This window comes from Triturus cristatus, chromosome 1_1 (genome assembly GCF_964204655.1).
Source record: "Triturus cristatus chromosome 1_1, aTriCri1.1, whole genome shotgun sequence".
NCBI classification, from domain to species: Eukaryota; Metazoa; Chordata; class Amphibia; order Caudata; family Salamandridae; genus Triturus; species Triturus cristatus.
This window is the reverse complement of record NC_140579.1, coordinates 609513720-609525182: the sequence shown is the minus strand read 5'-3', so window position 1 is coordinate 609525182 and position 11463 is coordinate 609513720. Positions and strand designations below refer to the sequence as shown.

The 11463-nt window shown below is 43.7% G+C and overlaps 1 long non-coding RNA gene across 2 annotated transcripts; it reads left to right on the top strand.

Annotated features, from left to right (window-relative positions):
- Positions 1-235: 235 nt before the first annotated feature.
- On the top strand, positions 236-9792 carry LOC146870708 (uncharacterized). 2 transcript variants are annotated; one of them, XR_014959437.1, is made up of 6 exons: positions 236-335; positions 416-496; positions 799-877; positions 961-1048; positions 1141-1223; positions 9630-9792. It is a non-coding gene; the product is annotated as an uncharacterized LOC146870708 (long non-coding RNA). The 2 variants fall into 2 exon arrangements; XR_014959438.1 differs by lacking the exon at positions 799-877.
- Positions 9793-11463: the final 1671 nt, after the last annotated feature.

Genomic DNA, 11463 nt, shown 5'->3' with positions numbered 1-11463 from the left:
AATCATTTATTCAAAGACAAGCACATGTAGTCTGTCTTCTAATCGAAAATCGTCTCTTTGCCTGACTCCATCATGGCGTATAGTATCCGTACCTCGTTGGCCCATAGGTTTATCAGTTTGAAACTGTACGCCGAATCCAAGCTCTATGCAAGATAGACCATAGCTTATTGGCCCACAGTTTTATCAGTTTGAATTTGCGCGCCTAATCCAAGCTCTATTTAAGATAGAGCATAGAACCGTGAGGTTTGCACCCATCCGGTTCATCGCTAAAATATCGGAGAAGCATCATCGCAAAGGCCCCCCCGGTTGTCACCGCTTTGCTCTGCCTAATTAAGGTATGATCTGAGACATAGGAGGCTCTTTTAGAGACCCAATGTATTTACACAATAATTCTTATAGTTCTTATTGTGTTTAGATATCGTTCCTGATATCCATTTATCTCTCAACATCCTTGAACTAACTATGGGCAGTATATTGCGTTGCCATTACGGATGTAGTAAGTATTCTGTATTAATTTACTCGTTGCTGCCAATTAACTCTATTCATATCTTTTGAGTGTGTCTTTAAAAATAGCGCATTGACAAACACACACGTAAATACTAGCTTATTCTTTTTTGCTGTTTTTCGACACTTTTGTATCAAAATGTATCTGGGCGTCGAGAATTCTCAGCTTACTAGCTAATGGTTTAACTTTCTAAATATGCGTAGGACATTAATTTTGTTATACATGAGGAGTATTAGTAACCTCAGCTTTACCAGCTACTCTAGAGGATTCAAATTATCTATATTTTTCTTTAGATGTACGCATATGTACCAACTTGTTTCGCCACATAATTACGTAGCTATCGGTCCGTAGTGTATCCAAATAATAACTTTAGTAAGTATTTTTCACTTTTAGTAGTTATTAAGTTTTATGAACGCATAAATCTAGAACTGAATTATGCCACTATCCTTTTACAGAGACTACTTTACCTGTTGTAAGTGGCGGACTAATTGCGAGGCTACACCAAGATCGTTTGGGCTTTCTTTATCAAGAATTAATTTTTCAGTAAGTTTATCCAATTTTGTGTGGCATTCCGAATCTAAGATACATCAATAATATAGTTAAATTTATTAATTAACACTTACCATTTACTTTAGGATGGTTATAAATACAAAATTTACTGGATAAGAATCGCTATATTACATCTTCAGAGACCTGAATATCATCTGTTAAAATTTCAGTAAGTATATTATTGTTTATAATAATAGAGTAGTCCCTCTAGCACCTATTAGAGCTGCTGAAGGGCTCTGGATTATGGTTGATCCTGTATAGTCAATAAGAAAAACATCTTTTGTGTGAACATGCAACTTATTTTTATTTTTTATTTTTTAAAATATATTTTTTATTATACTTTCAATTGCGCACATTTTATAACAATCAGTTGGTTAATAATTCCACAATGCACTTTTTCCAACAAAACTATCATAGACATAATTAGGACTTGTTCAACATAATTAACGATCCATAATCCCATTTCCAGCACAAAATCCCTCTACCCAATCCCGTCCCTCCACCGTGCTAATGGTTCCCAAATTCTTAAACCTCGAGCTCTCCCTGCTCTTCCCTTTCTAGCGTATATGGGTTTCTCCAAATTAAATGTAGCAATTAGATTCGCCAACCATATTTGCATAGACGGAGGGGTCTTATCGAGCCATGCCCTGGCTAAGGTTAGTCTATACACCGCCATAGTCATGAACAAAAACTCTTTGTCTAAATTACTGTTGTTCTCATCATGTCCAATTCCCAGCAATATCCACAAGGGGGTTAGTGATATCTGTATCCCCAGTGCCCTAGCCAGGAAACTCTCAATGTCCTTAATTAGCGTGCATAATTGAGGGCAGGTAGCAAACATATGAATTAAATCTGCATCAGTTGAGCTACAGCGAGGGCAGCTAATCCCATTCGTGCCCCCCCCATTTAGCAATTCTGGCTGGCGTATGGTACAATGAGAATAGTGTTTTATAGTGTTGGGATTGCAGTGGAGCCGAACACAGTATAGTACAGCCCAAATCCAACGACTCCTGAAAATCATCAAGTTCTCCTTGGAGTTTCTCCACCGATTTATGTTTATGCTTATCCAAATCATCCACTTTAGTTTTAACTAATAACGCATACGCAGATCTAATCGTATGTACGCCACCAGTAGTTAAAGTCTCCAGAAAGTCATTAATTTTATACCCTACTGAACCACCCTGTCTATTAACCAGAAAGCTCCTAACCTGTAGGTATTTAAAGAAGTCCCTATTGCTTAAATCAAATGTATTTACAAGTGCGCTAAACTGTACTATTCCCCTTGAATCTCTTAAATCCCCAATTTGCTTAATTCCCTTTTGATCCCATGCAGCCATGACTGAATCTGAAAAAATTTCAGAGGGAAAAGACTTATTGTTATATAGTTTGATGTATATATTGAATCTGCCCAACCCCATCTTTTTCAAAAAAGCATTCCATAGTTTAATAGCCGCGGCTAAAGTCTTAGACTGTTTACTTCTGAGACGCCCAAAATCAGTATATTGTAACAGACAATTTTCTGTCTACTGACCTAACAAAATTGCATAAACATCTGTAGATGAGGAGGTAGTTTTCTGTAGGATCCCCCCTCCTCCAATTAGACCCTGCATGTATTGAAGGGCGGTTGCCAAATAGTATAATCTAAAATCAGGGGCTCCCCATCCTCCTCTTTCTCTAGGTAGAGACATAAGTCTATACGCTCTGCGCGTTTTTCCATGCGCCCATATGAACCTATTTAAGATACCCTCCAGTGTGTTAAGCTATTTAGATTAAAAAAATAGTGGTATTGCTCTAAATAGATAGAGAAATTTTGGCAAGATAGTCATTTTCACCACGTTGGTAATGCCTACTAAAGAAAGATGTAAATTATTAACTCTATCTAAGTCTATTTTTACTTTGGCCAAAATAGGGGTCATATTAACCTCAACGATAGCATCCAGGTTAGCTACTATTACTATGCCTAAATACGTAGCTGACGTAACCACCCTGGGGTCGGTACAAACGGCATGTTTGTTCTTAACTATCAAGGTCTTCAATTTATTCAAACTATAACCCGAAAACTGCCCGAACATAGTAGCTTCACGTTCGACCTCTATTATAGCCAAATCAGGGTCGGGCGTTAGTATAGCCACGTCGTCGGCATACGCCAGAATTTTAACTGTTCTACCGTGCAGAACCATTGGAGGGATCCCACCATTTCTCTCCAATCGCCGTAATAGGGGTTCAAGAAATAATGCAAAAAGGAGGGGGGGTGAGGGACAACCCTGTCTTGTCCCCCTGAAAATTTTAACTACATCGGAGTGCCCTCTGTTCACTCCAATTCTAGCTGTTGGTCCTTTGTATAGAGCTTGGATAGCTGTTATGTAGCCTTCCCCTATACCACACCATCTCAAAACTGCCCAGAGATATTCCCAGGCGACCCTATCAAACGCTTTTTCGGCATCTAAAAACAGTGCTGCAATAGGGTCGCCCAGGGTTCCTGCGGCATCAAACATTGTGATAACTGTCCTTATATGTTGGGTAGTTCCCTTGCCTGGAATGAAGCCATGTTGTGACGGGCTTACAAGCTGCTCTATATACCCTGCAAGCCTTGTCGCAAGGATTTTCGAGTAAATTTTAACGTCAGAGTTCATAAGGGTGATAGGTCTATATGAGGCAGGGAGTATCGGGGATTTCCCTTTTTTTGGGATAACTATAATATCTGCCCCCCCCAGGACTCCGGAGGAGAGCCTCCCCGTTGCGTATGTAGCATTATATAAAACATCTCGGCGAGCAAGATATTTTGAAACCATTTATAAAATTCCACCGGGATTTGGTCTGGCCCAGCAGCTTTCACCGAGGGGAGACTCTCCAGCGCACCTCTAATCTCATCCAGCTGAAAGGGGGCGTCTAACAACTCTCTATCATCTGACAATAAGACAGAAGCCAAAATGTCGCTAAGGTACCTGCCTAGATCGATTGGGGCCCTCATATCTTCTGAAGAATAAAGCTTAGTATAAAACTTGTGGAAAACTTCTCTAATGAGATCTGAATCAGTGCTTAGATTTCCCCGATGATCTTGAATCTCCTTAATATCAGCCATTGCTGTTCGCGGTCTGGTTCTAACAGCGAGAATATGCCCCACTCTCTCGCTTAGCTCGTATGTATCCTGTTTATGTGCAAGATACTTCTCAGCGGCTTTCGAGATGATACCCTCCATAGCATCTCCTTTAAGAGTAGCTAATCTAAGTATATAAGGGTCGGGTGGGGTTCCTTGCGTTATAGCTATAGCCAGATTTTCTTCTGCTATAAGTAACTTAAGCCTTATATCTTCCAGATGCCTTCTTTCCCTTTTTCGTCTTGCCAATACAAAACTCATCGTTTCCCCCCGAACCCCAGCTTTAAAACAATCCCAAACTGCGCCGGGGGATGCCGTACCTCTATTATCTTCCCAGAAATTTATTCCAGCCTTCCATATGTATCCGATACGCCTCATCTTTTAATAAAATACGCTCGCAAGTCCACTGGGTTTTCCTGACATTTATCTGAGTGGTATTTAGCGTTAAAACAAGCGAACTGTGGTCAGAAATAATCCTGGGTTGTTTCCCTATTTTCGAGTGAGGGATTAGAGAGTTGGAGATTAAAAAATAATCCAACCTGACCAATACTTTGTGTGGTACGGAAAAGAAGGTACTTCCGTCTATGAAGGGATGAAACTTCATCCATGGATCCCCAAGGGAATTATGTTGAACCATAGCAGCAAGGGCTCTATGTGACTTTTTCTTTCTCCCTAAGTACCTCCCCCCAGGTTCTGCAAAGGAGCTTCTTGGGTCATGAATATTAAAATCCCCACAGCAAATAATCGGTTCCGGCCACTGCGGCAATTCCATGTCCATAAATTGCCAGACATCAGGATCATCTTCCGTGGATCCATATATAGTAACTAATGTAAACCGTGTCCCCTTGAAACATAAATCCACCATGACCCACCTACCCCAGTGATCCTCCTTCTTCCTGTACACCACTAGATCACTACATCTCCCTAATATTGCTACCCCCCTCGTTCTAGTATTTTGCTTACTTGCCGTTAATACATCGAATCCCAGTTGTTTCAAAAGGTAGAACTGTAATGCTTCAATATGCGTCTCCTGGAGGCATACCAGGTCCAACTGTAAAGATCTCAGCCACCCTGCTACCTTCGCTCTTTTCCTAGGATCATTGAGACCACATACATTAATTGAGGCGATTTTGCAGGGCATTAAGGGGTATCAAAGAGTTCTTACTCAAAGTCAGCCAAACAGTAGTTAACATAGAGTTACAAAAGCCTACATTCCTTTAAGATTGTCTACACCAACTAAATTGGATGTGCCATATTCCACACAAAACAAGAAATAAAGAAAAAATGTGCTTTAACAAAACCAAAAAGTACAAAAGTTTTAGCCCGTGTGGTGGAACCCCCCTCCCACACCCTTCCAACAGCCACCCCTCGCCACCCACCCCTCCCCACTCCCCCCCCTGTACAGGCAAATAGGTCCGCAGGACCTATGTGTGGCCGGTCCGAGCTGCGACAGTCGTACCCCTCTCCCATCCCCTATCCCCTATCCCCTTACGGACCCTGTTTTTTCAAGTCATCCATATACTGCTGAGCTTTAATCTCTGAGAAAAACATCCTGGCTCTTCCTCTGGTGACCACTTTTAGTTTAGCAGGGAACAATAAGTAGGCTTCTGACCCTAGCCCCTGGAATTTTGAGATCAGCTGCCTCAGTCTCCACCTCCGTTCGACCGTCTGTTAGAAGGCGACCTCAGAGGAGCCCGGAGGGGGCCCTGACTATCCTGAGACCAACCCTCGAGGTATCGTAGCCGGGCACTGGCGGGAGACTCCTCAGGGGAGGAATCTCGTATCTAGGATCGTACACTCGGCACCACACGACAAAGAGACACCACACCGGGAGTTCTTAAGAACATATCTTTATCAGATCGGAGTTGTAGGATCTTTATGATCAGCAAGGCAAATATATACAAGTGGAGCGCGGGCTCACAGAGTCTTGGAGGGGGTAGGAGGTAGCGGGACAGTCTTTGGGGATATGGATCAAATGCAGGGGCGTACCCGGCGCGCAGCTCACAATCCTCGAGCTGGGGGATACGCTTGTCGTCGTCGGGGTCCGGCGGGACCAAGAGAGTCTGTGGGAGCCGCGAGTCACTTAGCAGGGCTCAAGCACAAGTCGGAGGTCTTACGATCTTCAGGGAGCCGCGAGTCACTCAGCAGGGCTCAAGCACAGGTTCGGAGGTCTTACGATCTTCAGGGAGCCGCGAGTCACTCAGCAGGGCTCAGGTGTTTCCAAAGGCGAATCTGCCGGACAGTCCCAGAGCACCCCTTGTTATAGGACGACTCCTCTTTGATGTCCGGAGTCTGTGCAGGCAGGGGTCTTGTCACCTGGGGGTCGCTTGTCGGGGTTTCCTGCCATTGTCTTTTGATCCTTTCAGGGCCGGGTTGGGAGGAGTCCCAGGCACCCAGCAGGCGTGGAGCCAGCGCTCGGGGAGGCCGGCGGGCCGATCGAAACCCACCTTCCCAGGGGAGCTCAGAGGTGCGATGGAAACTGCTCCTCCCTCTCTTATCCCAATGGGAGCGCGATGTCCCCCAGCCGGAGTGGCGCCTCTAGGCCAGGGTCGCGCTGGGGCCGGGCGGCCATCATGGTGCATGAAGTGGGCACGTGGGCCCAGTGTGGCCGAAAGGAGGAAGGCCACAGACGGGGAAGTCTGGTTCGGGTGTGTGTGTTCTGGTGGGAAGGATCGGCTAGGCCGTGGGCTCGGGGGCTGCGTGAGGTGCATGGGTCAGGTTATGTGGTGCGGGGACAGGGATGGCTATGCTACGAGGCCGGGTCTAACACCGTCACATGGCAAAAATCTGGCCTGGCGAAGAAGGTGGTACCTTCAAATGATCTCTTACTATCAGGCCTAGCTTTCTCAATTATTTCTTGCCTTAACAAAAAATTCCCTAAATATACTAAAATGGCTCGTGGGAAAGCCGCGTTACCTCCACCGTCAGCCCCCTGCACTTTTTGTAAGTGTAAAAGGAAATCTATGCACTCTCTGGACTTCCCTGTCCCACTGCCACTGAGACTCCGGGAATGCCCCTTTGAGTAAGTTAATCACATAGCATCTTATGTCCTGCCCTTCAGCTCCCTCAGCCACACCCAAAATTCTGATGTTACGCCTTTGGCGATTTTCAAAATCCTCCATTTTCCATTGGAGGTCCTCTGCCATCTTTTCTTGAGCCGATTTAAAGTTTTGCCAATTGCTGTGATCATCTTCAAGCTTGCTTGTACGTTCTTCCACCTCAGTGACTCTTCCCACCAAGTCCTCGTACAGTTTATTTGTCTTTCTTAATGAGGATTGTATTTTTTTAGCATCCTGTCTTGCCTTCCGACTCACAGCTCTAGCCTCTGCTTGCATCTGTTTCAATGTATTAAACAGGATGTCAAAAGGAGCAGATTGTTTCGGTGACCCAGTGATGTCTTCAACCTGATACATCTGGGAAGTGCCCGAGTAGTCCCAGAGTAGCCCCTTTTCAGTACCTCCCAATGCCCCAATCTGTGGGTTGCTTAACTTTGGCTTTGACTGCCTCTTCCGCAGAGTCGAATCTTTACCTGTGCCTGTACCCCCCCCCAGAGGAGCTGGAGTCTGAAAGCGATGCTTCATTGTCGTCATCTTCATCCTCTGAGAGCTCCTCGCTTGGGTGTGCTGAGTCCGAATCTTCATTGAGAGAAAAAAATCTCTCTCCTTCGCCCGAGCCCACCTCGCCCTTTTCAATCACCCCCTCCTCCTCTCTGGGGTCAGGTAGTTTCTGTTTCTTTGTCTCTTTTATTATCAGGCTAGCGGAGCTTCCCCAGGTAGCTACGGTTTTTCTAGGGGGGGTTTTGGAGGCCTCAGAGGCTAGCAATTCTGCTTCAAGCACCATAATGGCGCCCAACATGTCTGTATCCTTATTGCCCGCATTTCCCCTCTCACCTGGGATTAGCCCTGACTGAGCCTGACCCTGCTCAGTGCATAGCGGTGGAAAACCTGTAGGGGAGGCCAAGCCCAATTCGATCTGCAGTCTCTCCCGCTCGTATTCTCCTGCGGACCACTGTGCCTGCTGCTGTTGTTGTTGCCTAGCAGCAGGAGCGTCCACAATTGACGTGCCTCCAGCGTCCTCGAGGACGCTTCCTGGGTCGCTGGATCTGGATCTATCGCTGCCGCCTTCGTTTGGCGATCGATCGCCTGTTACTCTTTGGCGAGCGGAAAATGCTTCTGTCAAGGTAGGCTGCCTGAGAGGGGTCTCTCTGGGTTTGGGTTTAGATTTGTCTCCTTTGTCGGTTCTCTCAGCCTTTTCAGCATATCTCGGAGGTGGCTTGTTCCTTACTTCGCTGAAGCTGCCTGATTGACTGCCCGTCTCCGTAGCTCCGACAGTAGCATTCCTTTCCCCTCCTCGTGTCTCAATCGTCTTTTTGTTTAACTGCGATGCCACTTTCCGAATCGCCCCTGGCTCCTTAGCGTTCAGTACTGTTTCTTCGATTAGATCCTTTGAAGGGTGTTTGCTGAGTTCTGTTTGCTCCTTCGCCTTTTCCTTCCCTTTCGGCATGTCATTTTTAGCGGGTCGAGGCGGCATTCTGCACGACTGTATGTACCGTACCTTTATACAGTCAATAGTCCTGCTAAATGAATGAATGAATGAATGAAAATTTGTAATCGCGCAACTAAGCCCGAAGGCATCAAGGCGCCTAACCAAAGAAAATTCATTAAAAAAAGACTGATCAAAACTAAGGGTAGGCCATGGCAAATAGCCAAGTCTTAAGGGCCTTCCTGAAATCTTCCCCAGCTTTCCTTAAGCCGGCCCAACTCTGCCAATATATAGTGTTTAAACTCCGCAATAAGTGAAGACATCAGTGGATGACCATGTAAATCTGGTTACCACAACCATATCAGAGTCCACAGGGGAATAATAGCCAGCAAACTGTCAATTTCATCTCAGATGGGAGAGAGGTCATCAGCGACCGATCAGCACAGCTCACTCGCGGCCATCTTGCCCCCTTGTTACCCTGTTCTAAAAGTGCATGTGTGAACATGCAACTTAAACAGAATAAATCAATAGGAATAGCCCTATGTACATCTCTAACTAAGAATCTGTTTATCTGTATCTCTTCTTTATTCTTCTTTTTTATCATCATGCTTTATTCAATTACATGGTTTTTTTCTCATCTCTTTACCCTTTTTTTCTTGGTTCACAAATAATTATAGGTCTTAATTTGTTGTGTAATTCTAAAATGTGTTGACATTTTCAGCTTGTATAGATTCCTTTGACGATGTCATAAATGTTGATTTTTTGTTTTTGTACAAATACATATATGTTTTGCATTGTAATTTATTGTGTTTGTTTTTCGATTTTTTTAGATGAATTATGATTAGCCGTTGTAAATATGTGGTAACAAAGCAAAATAATTTGTTGTGTATAATTACTGACCAAAATTGCCAGGTGCTTGTATGTACATATGTAACTATGTAATATATGACTTGTATATTTATATATTTTTTCTATATTAATTTGTCCTTTCTATAGCTACTATGCAATAGACGGTCCCCTGATGAAGGCATCTCTGCCGAAACGCGCGTAGTCTCCATCTGCCGCTTTGCTTCCATCGACTACTATATTGACCGTATTATCATTGTTCTAGGATATGAATTTATATGTAAATCAAAATTAGTGTTATCATTCACTTATTAGAAAGGGTACATAAGTCATTGTTTCTCTATATAGATGTCTTATCGTTTTTGTATAAAAAATAAATAAATAATTCTAAACATTCTATTATGTTTTGTGGATCTATATTCTACATTGGATTCTAAGAATTACATGTAGATACGCACCTGGTTCTGATTGGCTGCTTTTAGTATAGTTTGCTATTTCTCTTTATATAATATTGTTTCAGTCCCTGCGTATAGCAAACTCATTGATTATGTAGGGGTCCCCTTTTTCCCAATAGGCAAACGCAAACATTTAAATTAAATCCAGCTGGTGGTGACAGAAGCCAAAAGAGCCGCCTTCCAGCTTTGTAGACACAAAAGTGTTTGTTTACAAAGCCCCAAGGCGAGTCCTATCCCTGTCCTCAACTCCATCTTAATCTGCTCGTTCAGAGTTATTAAATGAACAAGCAACAGCGGCTCTTGGATCAGCCTTCAGATGGAAAATTGGCCTGAGGCCTAGCAGGTGAACAACATGTTTTTGGAACGTTTGACACATTGGAAAGGCGTTTTCTATTTCGTCATGAGGATCCATCAGTAGACTACAAATAAAGGAGACTGATTCTTGGAAGAGATATGTGCAGGTTGTCAACTAATTCCTGTAATCAAGGTTGGAGGTGTAGCAAGTTATTCTTTACCCATTTCTCTACAGACAACTGATGATAAATTCTGCAACTTGGTATTGATTCCTATATTGGTTCTAGTTTGTTCACAGAGCTCTGCCCAGGAGGTCTTACAATAAATGGTGTCATTTACATACGACAGGCAGTTAAAATTGAACTGTTTTATGAGTGTGAAGATTGATCAGAGATAAATATCGAACAAGAACTGAGAAAGTCGACCCCTGTGGGACTCCACAGTTCAACCTGCATAATTGAGGGTGGCCACCTTACTTCAGGTCATTATGGATACTCTGTCCAGTCCTGAGGTTTTCACCTACAAATCATTGTTTTCAGATGTTTTAGTTAAATTAGTTCAATGGAAACAAAACAATACTACAATACCCAGAATGAACAAAAGTATTACACAAAAATCCAGGACTGGAAACAGAGTTCATAATGAACTGGATAGGATGACGAAACTCCAAGTCACCGGGACACAACTTTGCCAGTTCTGAGTTTTGATTTAAGGATCAGTGGATTCTAGCAGTTGTAGTCTTGGTTCATTTTAACTAAGCCAACTAAACCAACACTCTCTATAACAATATGTTAAAGCAAATCCCAGGAATTGAAAAGTGAAGCCTCGGTAACATTTAGCCAAAAGCATTGAGTACGAAAGACAAATGCCTTTCACCAAACGATGTCCCAGTATGTGAAGTATCTAAGAGTGTGTACAGGGCTCGGTGTGCACAGGACGTAACCAGGTGTAGAACGGGGTGATGCATGCTGGCGGCATTGTCAGCCAGCATAGTTTTTAGCTTTATCATAATGAGATTGCGCTGCTCAAGACTGCAGAACAAATCCCATGATTCCTGAGCCCAGTAGCACTGCAGGTACCACTGAAAGGACATTGCTCAAAGCTCGCCAGCTCAGTAGCGAAAGGCAGATCTCCCTGTCTCCATCACGCGTGCTCACCTGGACAGGAGCTCACTGAAATGACAAATTCAGTTCTCCTGCATTTTGTGGTTTCCCATACAAGCATTGCACATGTGC